The sequence below is a fragment of the Pongo pygmaeus genome, chromosome 5, assembly GCF_028885625.2.
Source record: "Pongo pygmaeus isolate AG05252 chromosome 5, NHGRI_mPonPyg2-v2.0_pri, whole genome shotgun sequence".
NCBI classification, from domain to species: Eukaryota; Metazoa; Chordata; class Mammalia; order Primates; family Hominidae; genus Pongo; species Pongo pygmaeus.
The window spans coordinates 144,078,473-144,090,756 of record NC_072378.2 but is presented as its reverse complement, the minus strand read 5'-3'; the positions used below and the strand labels follow the sequence as shown (position 1 = coordinate 144,090,756).

The 12,284-nt window shown below is 40.9% G+C and overlaps 1 protein-coding gene and 1 long non-coding RNA gene across 8 annotated transcripts in view; one reads left to right on the top strand and one right to left on the bottom strand.

Annotated features, from left to right (window-relative positions):
* PHACTR2 (phosphatase and actin regulator 2) overlaps positions 1–12,284 on the bottom strand; it is a 298,637-nt gene that overhangs the window by 138,236 nt on the left and 148,117 nt on the right. The window lies entirely within an intron of this gene.
* LOC129037991 (uncharacterized) lies at positions 1,237–4,153 on the top strand. Its single transcript, XR_008503039.1, has 3 exons — positions 1,237–1,381; positions 2,504–2,643; positions 3,920–4,153. It is a non-coding gene; the product is annotated as an uncharacterized LOC129037991 (long non-coding RNA).

The window sequence follows — 12,284 nt, the reverse complement described above, 5'->3', positions numbered from 1 at the left end:
CAATATCTTTAAGTCGAAAGGCTGGTGGATAAATAAAAACCCAGAGAATATATATAATGTGACTAATGCTCTCTCTATGTCCAAGAGCCTCCTGGCAGTCATACAGAGTCCCCAAGGCTGGTATCTGTGGAGAGACCGTGGCCACATGCAGCATCCCGGACAATCTCCCCAAGGCAGACATGAAACCTGCAGGCATGTACTATGGAAAACAGGATGCTGGGAGATCCATCCCATGGAGAAGAATTTATGTCAATTAGTCATACGGAGTCCCCAAGGCTCCCAGATTTATGTCCTTATAGCTCAGTTAAGAGATGACTGCAGCAACCCAGGCATCTGAACTTGGAGAGAAGGAGCGAAAAGGGACTGGAAATGATGGATGATCTGAGGGACATTGAGGAGAAAGAAGAGAGGAGTCTGAGGAACTGCCTGAGAACTCCATGGCCTGAACCTCTACAAGGGTATGGCTGGATGTCAAGAAGAGAGAAGATTTGGAGGAGAGACCTTTAGCTTGTGTTCAGGCACCATGAACTTCAGGTGCTGGCAGAACATTCAAGGGAAGTTGTCCAACGGACAGTCAGAAATGCATTACTGGCACTCTAGCAAGAAGCTGGAGTTGAAGTTATTTGGTGGAGTCTTCTAAACAAAAGCAGCTGTTGAGGACCAGGGGTAAACTCCTAGAGAACGATTATGTTTAGGAGCAAGTGGGCTTTGCACAATAAAGAACGTTGAATTTCTTTGGCATTGAGAATGAACAAGTAAAGAAAAAGGTTTTGTTTGCTGTTTGTTTTAAATTCATAAAGTGTGAAGGACACTCAAGCAGGTTCATGGGCTGAGGAGAAGGAGCCCTGGGTGTTGGGGTGTTGAAGATGCAAGAAAGAAGAAGGGCTGCAGAGCTGCACCAGCCAGGATGTCAGACCAGCCACACGGGGACTGTATGGGGACTGAATTCCTTCAGGTCACAGCAAGATTTGGGGTGGAGAGGGAGAGTCTGAACTTCATCCAGTGAATATGAGGAAATGACCAGGAAGTCAAGAGATGACAGCATCAAAGAAACGTGAAGGAAAACTCAGCAGACGGCACCTGCCTTAAATGAGGGCATGCACAAGACTGGACACAAAACGAGCAGGAAATAGCACTGGGGAGTTGATGCAATGTCAATGCCCCCTGTGATAGGAGAGGTAAAGGACAACAGAGCCTCCAATAAAGAGAATTACCAGGGCAACGGTGTTGCCAAGGAGACCCAGGGTTTGGACAATCCAAGGGAGAGGTGGAAGGAGATATCTGCAAAAATAATGAGGCTGTAGAAAAGTGTGCTCACTGTGGAACGGAAACATTCATTCACAATTAACTGAGCAGCTATTATAGAGGAAGGGCTACAATGGTAAGCAAAAACAGATCAGATCTCTGCCCTTAGGAGGCTTGCAGGCTATGAGAGAGGCTGATATTAGTCATACAACCATCCACCCAAATGTAGACCTGCAGTGTGTAGTGAGTAGGAAATGTGGGGGACCCCAGGGGCTCACACGGTGGCACTGTAGCATTAGTTCCCATGGCAGACATAGCACAAAATGGCCTCCAAAGTATGAGTTAAAATTCAGGGTAAAATTGTTTGAGGGCAAAAGAGGTTTAGTCTAGTTTCATAGCATTGCCTAAAAGGTAGAAATATCCTATTCAAATTAAACAGGAAACCATTTAAAAGCCACTGAAAAGCAAAGGATTAACATTCCTTGGTTTGTACACCTAATTCTCTTGAGAGAGAGAAACAATTCCACTAGTTGTTTTTTAAAAAAAGATAATTTTATAATAATGATGGCTTTAGTGTTGATTTTATATTTTTTCTAATGATGGCTTTAGTGTTGATTTTATATTTTTTCTAACATAGTTATTGAGGATGCCCCACTTGCGAGATGTTCTATTTTGGTTTCTTTCTTTAAAATGACAGGTGTGTTAAGCAAGCATTCCAGAGAATGAGTTGCTCCAGCAGGATTTGGATAAAACACATACAGAAAGCCTCTGAATCCAATTAGGGCACCATCAAACCAACCAGCTTATTCCAAAATCCTTTTCTAATATAACTTTTATTTAGATTTTCAATACTGGTCTGAAGAAACATTGAACATGTTCTAGAATGATGGGAAAAAGCCTGTAACAGAACCTCAGAAGTAGCCGGTTGCAATTCACCAATGTTTTCAGAAACCATAAAAATGATTTTTAATTGTTGTTGTTATTAAGTGAGTAGGTTAATAAAAAGACTACCTCTCTGAGAAGCAAGAAAAAATAATACTTCTCACCACTAGATTAGGAGTCCCATGAGGACAGGGAGCAAGTTGATTTTATTCCTGGTGGTGCCCCTATACTGTACTTAGGCCACAAAAAGGTCCCTAAAAATATTTACAAAAAGAGTAAGTCATGGGTAAATGTGGGGCAATAATTTACAAGGCCTAGGCTATGATTTATTTTAGCAGGTCTTTAGATTTTTCACAGAGGAAATTGTTTCCAACAGTGCCTTCCTGTAGAATTCCAAATATTTTGAAAGATAATATAACAAACACTAATGTTTGGAATTGGGAAAATATCAGAGCCAGCAGAAAGGATGATTAACACTCATAAGAATGGTACAGACATTGCTGACACAGTTTTCAGGTAAGCAAACACTTAATTGCTCTTTACAAGGTAATTGAAAGACAATTCATCAAAGACAAATAATTGAAAAACAGCTGGAATAATTTATATGTGAAATTGTCTTTTAAGAAGTTTCTATTTTCACCCAGTGATGAGTGGTGAAAATTAATTTCTTCAAGAGCACTCTCTTTGTTAACATTTCCTTCTTTCTCATCTCAGATTTTTCTTCAGTCTTAACCTTCTTTCTCCTAATTGGGGAAGCCAGAAAAGCAATTTTGTTCCATGGCAGAGAAACAAGAAAATAAATTACCTAACTAAACTGGAACTAAATCCAAACTGCTTTTGTTTTTTCCGTTCTCTTTAGCCATCACACACAAGAACGTGAATCTCTTAGAAAACAGTGGAACAATATAGAAAACTATAAAACCATTTTAATCTGAAATTAAATTCTTTGATACTATAGTAGCACAACAGATGTTCAATTATGTGGCAATATTTTAGGCTTTCCATTAACTAAATATATCGGAACTACAAGGTAGAACTACCTCGCATAATAGCCCAGAGTTGTGGTGGCAAAAATCTGACTCTACAATGTAACATGTTCAATGACGAGGAATCATTCTTTAAGACTGGCAGCCAGCAACAAGTTTTTATTCCAATTTAAACAGAACACACCACCTCTCCTATCTCACCTTTCCACTGTGAAGCAAATATCTCCTGTTAGAACAGTACCCTAAGGGGAGCAAACACAAGTGGAGAGACGGCTGACACTTAGGTATTTCCACACTAAAGCTTCCAGAGAAGAAAATGGTTTGTTTTGTGTAATTCTTTAGCTATTTGTCACCCTGATATGACTTTGCGTATGCTTAAAAAATAGGAAATAGCCATTTTAAATATAAACACAGACCTGTTAGTACTGCAAAGGAAAAACATGGGCTTCCAGTGCCAGAAAGGTCTGAATGTAATAATCTGTTCCGCCCCATCCTAGCTGGTAACCTTAGGTCTGTAATTCAACCTTTCAGAGTCCCTTCCTCATCTGTAGAATGGGGTAATACAATTCACAATTCACGATTTGGGTTGCGGCTAGCGTAAATAGAGATAATACATGTAAGCAAGTGGGAAAAGGCTGATAAGAGGTTTTGTGGGGAATAAAAATGGAGAGTGGGTTATTTATGATTTGGAGCAATTGGGGCAGCAAAATTTCTTGGAAAAATATTTTCCTGGTCTTCTAGAGGTCTCCAGGAAAACAAAAATGCCCCCTGAAATAAATAAACTCCTGTATACCCACCCAAAACAGATACCTGCATTCTCCGTTGGTCTCAAGATAATTGCTGGGAGCTGCTAAAACCAACTAAGACTCGAGGGAAATCCCCACTACTCTATAGCAGAAATGCCCTGGATTAAGGAAAGAAACTAAGCAAGAAGGTTGACATCATATACAAGAATGAGAGAGGAGCTAAGAGTTGGACTTGGCTCTATTTCCTACCAGCTGGGAAATTGCTGAATTTTTTATTTTTGTGCTTGCACCTGCAAAAAATAAAAAATTTTAAAAACCAAACCAACAAACATAAAAATATTTTATTGAAAAGGCCGGTTGCTTACTTGATTAATACAACACTTAGTAAATCAAGGTGAAACCGATTAGGCACTATTTAGTCAGATACAAATTGTTGTTCCTTTTGGTTTTTAAAAATCCTGCACCATATAAGATGTGTTGCTATGGCTGCTAAACACAGGAAGTTGCATTTTACTGTTGTTTCCAAATATGCCTAATGTCACAATCTAAAGAGAAAAGAAAGATCCGTTTTATGATTCCATTAACTTCAGATATTTTAAGTAAAGACCACCTATAAATTCAATGTAGATGACAAAGTCCCAGAGGATTCTTGATTATGAGACTCATGTTATCCACTGGACTGGCTAAGAAATCATTATCAAAGGGCCCTCTGTTTATTCTGCCCTTCCCTTTTTAATATCTAGCATGAACCTTATGCTCATTCCCTTTACCTCTAGGACTGCAGTGCCCAGCAATGAAAATAAACTTGGACTGGCACTGCAAAACCACAAGCAATTAATTAAATCCTTATCAGTTATTTCCACTGTCTACAGTAAGACGCCATTTTTATGCCTTAGGGTATTGAATGTTGAATCTGAAATAGGGTCTTGGATCCAAGTGTACTGTTCTCAACTTGGAAGAACACCAATATTCTATGACTTTTAACCTTCCTCAGATTGAGTGCTCAGCATATTCTAATCTGCAAGATGCCTTAAAAGTCTACAATGACAGAGTCACAACTAAAGGGTGTAGTGGTTTGGCTAAGAGCTTCTGCACGCCCTGATCCCCATGCCCAATCCATCATAATCTGGATTCGGATCAGGGCCTAAGAGAAGTGAGTCTTGTTTGCAGCCTTTGTAGAATGCTTGTATCTCGCCATCTCAAGGCAATTCCTGGTCCAAGAGATGCCTATAAAATTAAATAATTTCTGAGGTTTAGGGAGAGTTTTAATCATTTTACAAAAGGACCTAGGGTCACTAGATTCTGATGCACCCAGTTCTTATTTGTGTGCTTAACCAGCTTGAGGGACCTTTTTCAATAAAATAAGGAATTCTGAACCTAGAGGAGGTGGGTGTGCTTTTGAAGCATTATCTTCACATTGACAAGATAAGCAGTCCACCAAAACTGACTGCACCAGTTAAGAGTTTCCTGTGAGATTTATGAATTGATAGGAAGACATCATTGGAAGCCTGCTAGGTGGTTTACAATGCGTATGGGCTAGAATGCAAATGCAGTTAGTCGTAATGAATCATCTTCGAATTACCAACCTGTCTCAATGGGGCTCTGCGTTTTCTGGCAAGAACATTCTTGTTCTGGCTTTACTTTGACAGGTGTTTAAACACCATCTTTCTTTAACACGCTTATTCATTTTCTTTCTTATTTTAGCAGCTCTTTGAAAAGAGACATGTCACCCTGCGGATTTCAAACACATCTAAGACAATGAAAGCATACAGAGCCAGCAAAACCAAACACAGAAAAGGAAGACTATATAAGTAGTGACATTTGAGAACAAAACATTTCTCCAAATACAGTGCTTCACATTCAGCGCCCTCAAAGAAGATTATAAAACCGGTCAGGTGGCCACATTAGTTACTGACCACACTGGGATTAGGATCTTGATAAGTAGTTTGAGGGTTTCTTTCCTGAACATTACTCGATCAATTTGGTGCTCCAATCACAAGATACTGGTATTGATTTCTTACACAATGGCAGAAACATAATGTCACATATTCCATTTTTTCTTTCTTTATTTCCTTTTTTCTTCCTTCCTTTCCTTTCCCTCCCTTCCTTCCTCTTTTCTGTCCTCCTTCTTCTTCTTCCTCCTTCCTTTCCTCCCTCCCTCCTTCCTTCCCTCCCCACTCCCTGTCGCCTTCCTTCCTTCCTTCCCTCTTCCCTCTCTTCTTTCCCTCCTTCCTTCTTTTTCTTTAAGATAGGGTCTCACTCTGTCTGTCACCCAGGCTGGAGTGCAGTGGTGTGATCACGGATCACCAGGCTTGATCTCCTGGGTTCAGGTGATCCTCCCATCTTGGACTCTTGGGTATCTGGGACTAGAGGTGCACACCACCACACCCACATAATTTTTTCTATTCTTTGTATAGACGGGTTTCGCCGCATTGCCCAGGCTGGTCACGAACACATACTCCATTTTCTAAGTTTACCCCATATACTCTACAGCCTATGCTTTACTTCCTAAGAGTGCTGCCTAGTCACACTGGTTAATTTCCATTGCTGAAAATCACCTTCAATGCCTCCTCTTACTCAAGTAATATCAATATGGCACTGTTGAGGTGAGTGGGGAAGAGGCCTTAATCGGTTAAGAAATGAAACTGAAAAATCAGAAGAAAGACAATGGATGCAGTGTGCTTTGGGACATTGCTAATAAGACCTGGTTTGTACGCTGGTTTTAGGGACATTGCTTAAAGTCCTTAAATGCCCTATTTAAAAAATATAGAAAAAAGGGGCTGGGCACAGTGGCTCACGCCTGTAATCCCAGCCCTTTGGGAGGCCGAGGCAGGTGGATCACCTGAGGTCAGGAGTTTGAGACCAGCCTGGCCAACATGGCGAAAGCCCGTCTCTACTAAAAATACAAAAATTAGCCAGGTCTGGTGGTGTGTGCCTGTAGTCCCAGCTACTTGGGAGGCTGAGGCAGGAGAATCGCTTGAACCTGGGAGGCGGAGGTTGCAGTGAGCCAAGATCGCACCACTGCACTCCAGCCTAGGCGATGGAGCAAGACTCCGTCTCAAAAAAATAAAAACAAAAACAAAACAAAAACAAAAAAGGACAGTGCTATGGGCTGAACTGTGTCCCTCAAAATTTATACGTTAAAGCCTTAACTCCCAGTACCTCAACATGGGACCATATTTAAATACAGGTCCTTTAAAAAAGTAAAATTAAGGTAAAATGAGGTCATATGGGTGGGCCCTACTCCAATGGGGTTCTTATAAGAGGAGAATATTTGAGCACAGATGTGTGTGGGCACAGAGGATGGACCATACGACACAGAGGGAAGGCAGACAACTACAAGTTAAAGACAGAGGCTCTGCGCAGAAGCTAACCCTGCTGACACCTTGATCTTAGACCTCTAGCCTCCAGAACAGGGAGGAAATACATTTCTGTTGTTGCAGCCACTCAGTCTGTGGTATGGTGTTATGACAGCCTTAGCAGACTAATACTGTACAGACATTTACTATTATCTGCAAAGTTATTTATTAACATGTCGAAGGTAAAGTGAAAATGTCACACAGCTTTCAACCTCACCTCCACCTCAGCCCACTTGAAAGAAGGAAAAAGAAAAGTTCTTTGAAGGATTTTGCTATGATTACTTTATAATGGCTTCCTAAATTAAAACATTCTTGTTTGGGAAATGAGGTATACGTGTGTTCTGACACTCTGTGGTTGGATGACTGAGGGGATTCAGTTTTTTAAAAGTGTACAGTTCTAAATTCTTCTAAAAATCTCATGTTTGATTTTATTCTTTTCATGTTTTCTTTAGAAAATTGGCAGTCAAGTACTTTCCAAGCGACAGAACATTAGTTGTGCACAGATGTATACAATTCTGCTTTAGAGGCCTTTAGGAAAATGAAACACAGAGCAGTCAGGCCAACAGGAACCCACGGCATGAGCTCAGTTAACTTGTTCTGGTTTATTCCAAGTTTCCATTCTCACCCGGCTCTTTCATAAACAGGTTCGCAGGTCAACACAAGCTAACTTTACAGATGCAGAAGAAATTTTGAAAAACACAAAATCCCTTTATAATAGATGAAATTGATCAGTGCAATCCTGAATCATCCTTTTAGACTGCCTTTCTCAGTCCTGTGAGCCACCCAGCTGTTGTCAGAAACATCTTTATACAAGAAGGAAGGTCAGAGGGAATGTTCAGCACACCCTGAAACACCTTAGGCAACAAACAGTGGCCTTCCACACGGAGGCTGAAAAATTCTTTAGAAAAAGCTTTTAAGAGACCCCAATTAAGACTGAATGGAGTTTACTTCACTCTGGGCAATGGGCTGCAAAGAGGCACAAAATTGAAAGGAAAGGATGCCTGAAGTACAAACAGAGGCGAAAATAAAAAGCCAAACATTATCCAAAACGGAATGCATGAACAGAAGTCTTAAATAAATGATTGCTTCCTTTTGGAATTTTCAGAATTTGCCGCCTACAGTTCTAAAAGGGAAAAGGGCTCAGCCTCCTTTTCAGAAATGTATTTTATTAAAATCTTTCTTATAGTTCTTCCTTCTCATTATTAAACAGCTATTTTCACCTAGTGCCCTGTTCTTTGACTTTGGTTTTGGGTTAAGTAATTAGCATGCAGCACCCCCAGATGAAGTTCACAGGGGTCTTCTTGAAAAGGCAACAAGTTGAAATTCTGTTGCCTTTTCCTAAACAGAAATTGGCATTCTGCTGATAACTTCCTTGCCTTCGAATGTAACTATATATTTACTTCAAACCTAGTTGTTGTGGGAAATGCATTATTTTGCTGCTTATAATATTAACAAAATGTACATAAAAGCAAACAGGTTTCTGGCAATAATATTCCATCAGAATCTCAACATTCTACTTGACAATAGGAATATTTGCTCATGAACAGTAAATATGAATGACCCAATTCATCCCGGCATTTACGTATAGAACATCAGAGTCTCTGAACTGGATATTTTGTAACTTTTGCCTCAAGTAAAGAGAAAGACACACATAAAGATTCAAATGAGAATTTTTTTTTATTTAAATACAGAAGGTCTCTGACTTACCATGGTTTGACTTACTATTTTTTTTTACTTTATGATGGGCTTATCAAGATGTAATCCCATCATAAGTTGAGGAGCATCTGTACAGTACAACTAACCTATAATTTGTTTTCCAGAAGATGTTTCTCACCTTAGGAATCCTCTGGAATGTTTGTTGAAAACACAGACTCTGAGGCCCCTCTCCAAAAGACTTTGATTTTGCTGACCTATAATATGGGACCCAGCAATCAGTATTTTGCACACTAGGTGAGTCTCACAATTGGGCACTTTTGTGAAATATCAATGGTAGTTTGTAATACCCCCAGGATCCTATCAGAACGTGCATCCCATAAAGATGATGCATCCCTAAAATAAAAACACAGAAAAATACAGGAATACCACAATTATTCAATGTAGATCTTAAATGTGAGTCTTCTTAAAAAATGCCAGCACATTATTATCACAGTAAACACATTTTTTAATTAGTCTATGTACCACAAAACTTTTAAACTTCCATAAAATATTTTTTAGACCATTGCAACAAGCCAGGTCAAAGTTGAGATCTTGTGTGACCATCACCCAAGAAAGTCTTTTGAAATCAGTTAAAAGCTATCTGCTAAAGAGAAAAACCAAGTCTTCCAGATAAAAGGAAAATGTTCATCCTGATTAATTGGGAGGGATGGCGGTGTTTGTGCATACTGCAGCAAGTCTGCTTTGCTACCTTATGTCCCAGCCAAGCTCTCAACCAAGCATGAAGCCAGAATAAAGACACGTTCTAATACCATACACCCAATGAGCTTTTCTCAAGAAGCACCCTGTGTGCTCTGCCAAAATAAGGAAACAGACCCGGGGGAAAAAAAAAAGGCATGGGATCCAGCAATCTGGAGATTCAACGCAAGAGGAAAGTGGAAGGAATCCCCCTGGTGTGACGAAGAGAGATCCCAAGACAACAGCTGGACAGTGGGCTCAGAGGAAATCCAGTCCACATGGGAAGAGGACAAAGGCTATGTATGAAGCTCTTAAAGATGAACCTGTAAGAATAACTCGAGTGTTTGAACATATTGAGAAGCGATTCGTTAAATACATAACAAGAGAAAGTGTGGGGATGGTATGTAGGACACTTAGCAAGCTAACAAAAACACCAGTAGGAAAAACAAAAGGTATGCAGGAGAGAAAAAGAAATCGTGGTTTACCACAAGCCTTAGCTATCATTGGCATTTCTGCTGTTACATGGATGACTGATATAATCAAAAACACAATATAAGAATGTTGGGGCTGGGCGCAGTGGCTTACACAGGTAATCCCAGCACTTTGGGAGCTGAAGTGGGTGTATCACCCGAGGTCAGAAGTTCAAGACTAGATTGCAAGACCAGCCTGGGGAAACCCTGTCGCTACTAAAAATACAAAAATTAGCCGGGCGTGGTGGCAGGTGCCTGTAATCCCAGCTAATTGGGAGGCTGAGGCAGGAGAATCACTTGAACCCAGGAGCCGGGGGTTGTAGTGAGCTGAAATCAGGCCACTGCACTCCAGCCTGGACAACAGAGCAAGAGTCCATTTCAAAAAAAAAAAAAAAGACTATTGAGAAGATGAGAAAATGGGAGAATAGGAAATAATAGGAAATGTATGATTTTGAAATGGGGAGAGGCAGGGGTTGGGGCAGGGTAAAAAAGAGAATTATGAGAGGCAGGGGTTGGGGCAGGGTAAAAAAGAGAAGTATGTGTTCGGTTTCCATACTGTGAGCTCAGTAGATAATGTGTCATGCTGAAAAATCAATCAATAGGTAGTAAAGAGCATGCTATTTAGAGACTGGAGAATTAAAGAATCAGTTTAAACAACTCCACATTTCTTAGATGCCCCTGAACTTTCTACTCAGTTCCTACTACTCTACTAACATATGACCTGGCCAAACAGAGCTATTCATTTATTTGACAAATAGTTTTGGTGTCAGGCATATACCTAGGAATAAGAAGAGACATTGGTGAACAAGACAGGTAACGTCTTTTAGATCATGGAGCTTATGTTCTAGCAAAGAGAGACAATGAATAAAACAAACAAACAAGATCATCTCAGTGCTAAGTGCAGTGAAGGCACAGAGAGCTGTGGTTGGGACCTGGGTGGGTTATTCTGGAGAGGGATAGGAAGGGAAGGTCTCTATGAAGCACAAGGATGCAGCTGAAACAAGGAGTCAGCTCTGCGAAGAGCGAAGGGAAGAGTGTCTCAAACAGGGAGCAGCAACGGCCAAGGTCCATGGGTAGGACTGAGCCAGGCTTGTTTGAGGACTGAAAAAGGCAGTGAGGGGACCAGAGCAAAGTGATGGAAGATAAGGTCAGAGAGGTGGGCAGGGATCATATAGGCTCATGTAGAGCCTTGAGGGCCATACTATGCAATCTGGATTTCATTCCAAGTGCAGTGGGAGGACTGGAAGGTTTTGAGTGAGTGAGTGACATGATTTATGCTTTAAGAAATTACTTTAGCTGTTCTGTGGAAAATGAATTGCAGAAGGGTGAGAACAGAAGCAGGAGAGCAGCTGGAATCTACTGCAGTTGTCCATGTAATGGATGGCCCCAGAGCTTGGATAGTGGCAGTAGGGACAGACAGAAGAGCATGGACTTGAGATATATTTGGGAAGAGAAAAGGACAAGACTGCTGATGGATCCATATGGAGGGGGAAAGGAAAACCTAAGAATAACTCCTAGATCTTGGGCTAGAATAAGTGAGTGGTTGGGTATCATTTGGTGAAATGTAGAAAGTCAAGGGAAGAACTGGCTTGGAGGACAAAACCAAACCTTCTGTATAGATCTATGTTACCTCTGGGATGCCCAGCAAGTTTTCAAGCAGACTTGTCAAATAGGGAGTTGCACATTTGAGCCTGGAGTGCAGAGAGAGGTCAGAGTTGCAGACACAAACTAGGTAACTCTGGGAGTTGAGAGTTGGGTGAGACCCTACTCCCATTTCTCTACCTACCCCTCACCCCAGATCAGGCATCCACTTCACCTTGCTGGATTATTCCAGCCTACTTCTTGGTCCCACTTTCAGTCTCTCCCCATGAAATCTATACTGCATGCGGCAGGCCAACTCATCTCCGGAGGCAAAGCAATAATCATTTTTCTGGTTTGATTTAAAAAAAAAAAAAAAAGCTTCAGTGGTTCCCATTGCCTGTGACTTTCAGTATTGCCTTCCACCCCTTTCCTTTTCAGAGCCTGAATTCTTGTCCCCATTCTGTGTTTTGCCTCCTGATCTAGTCCTGCAATTCTCTAGGTATCGCTTCCCTTCCACTCTCATTTCTGCACATTTTCACTAAGCATCTTCTAGACTGGACGCTTTGTGGGCAGGGTCTGTGTAGGATTTATCTTTGAAACTTCCCACCTTGCTTAGCATAACAC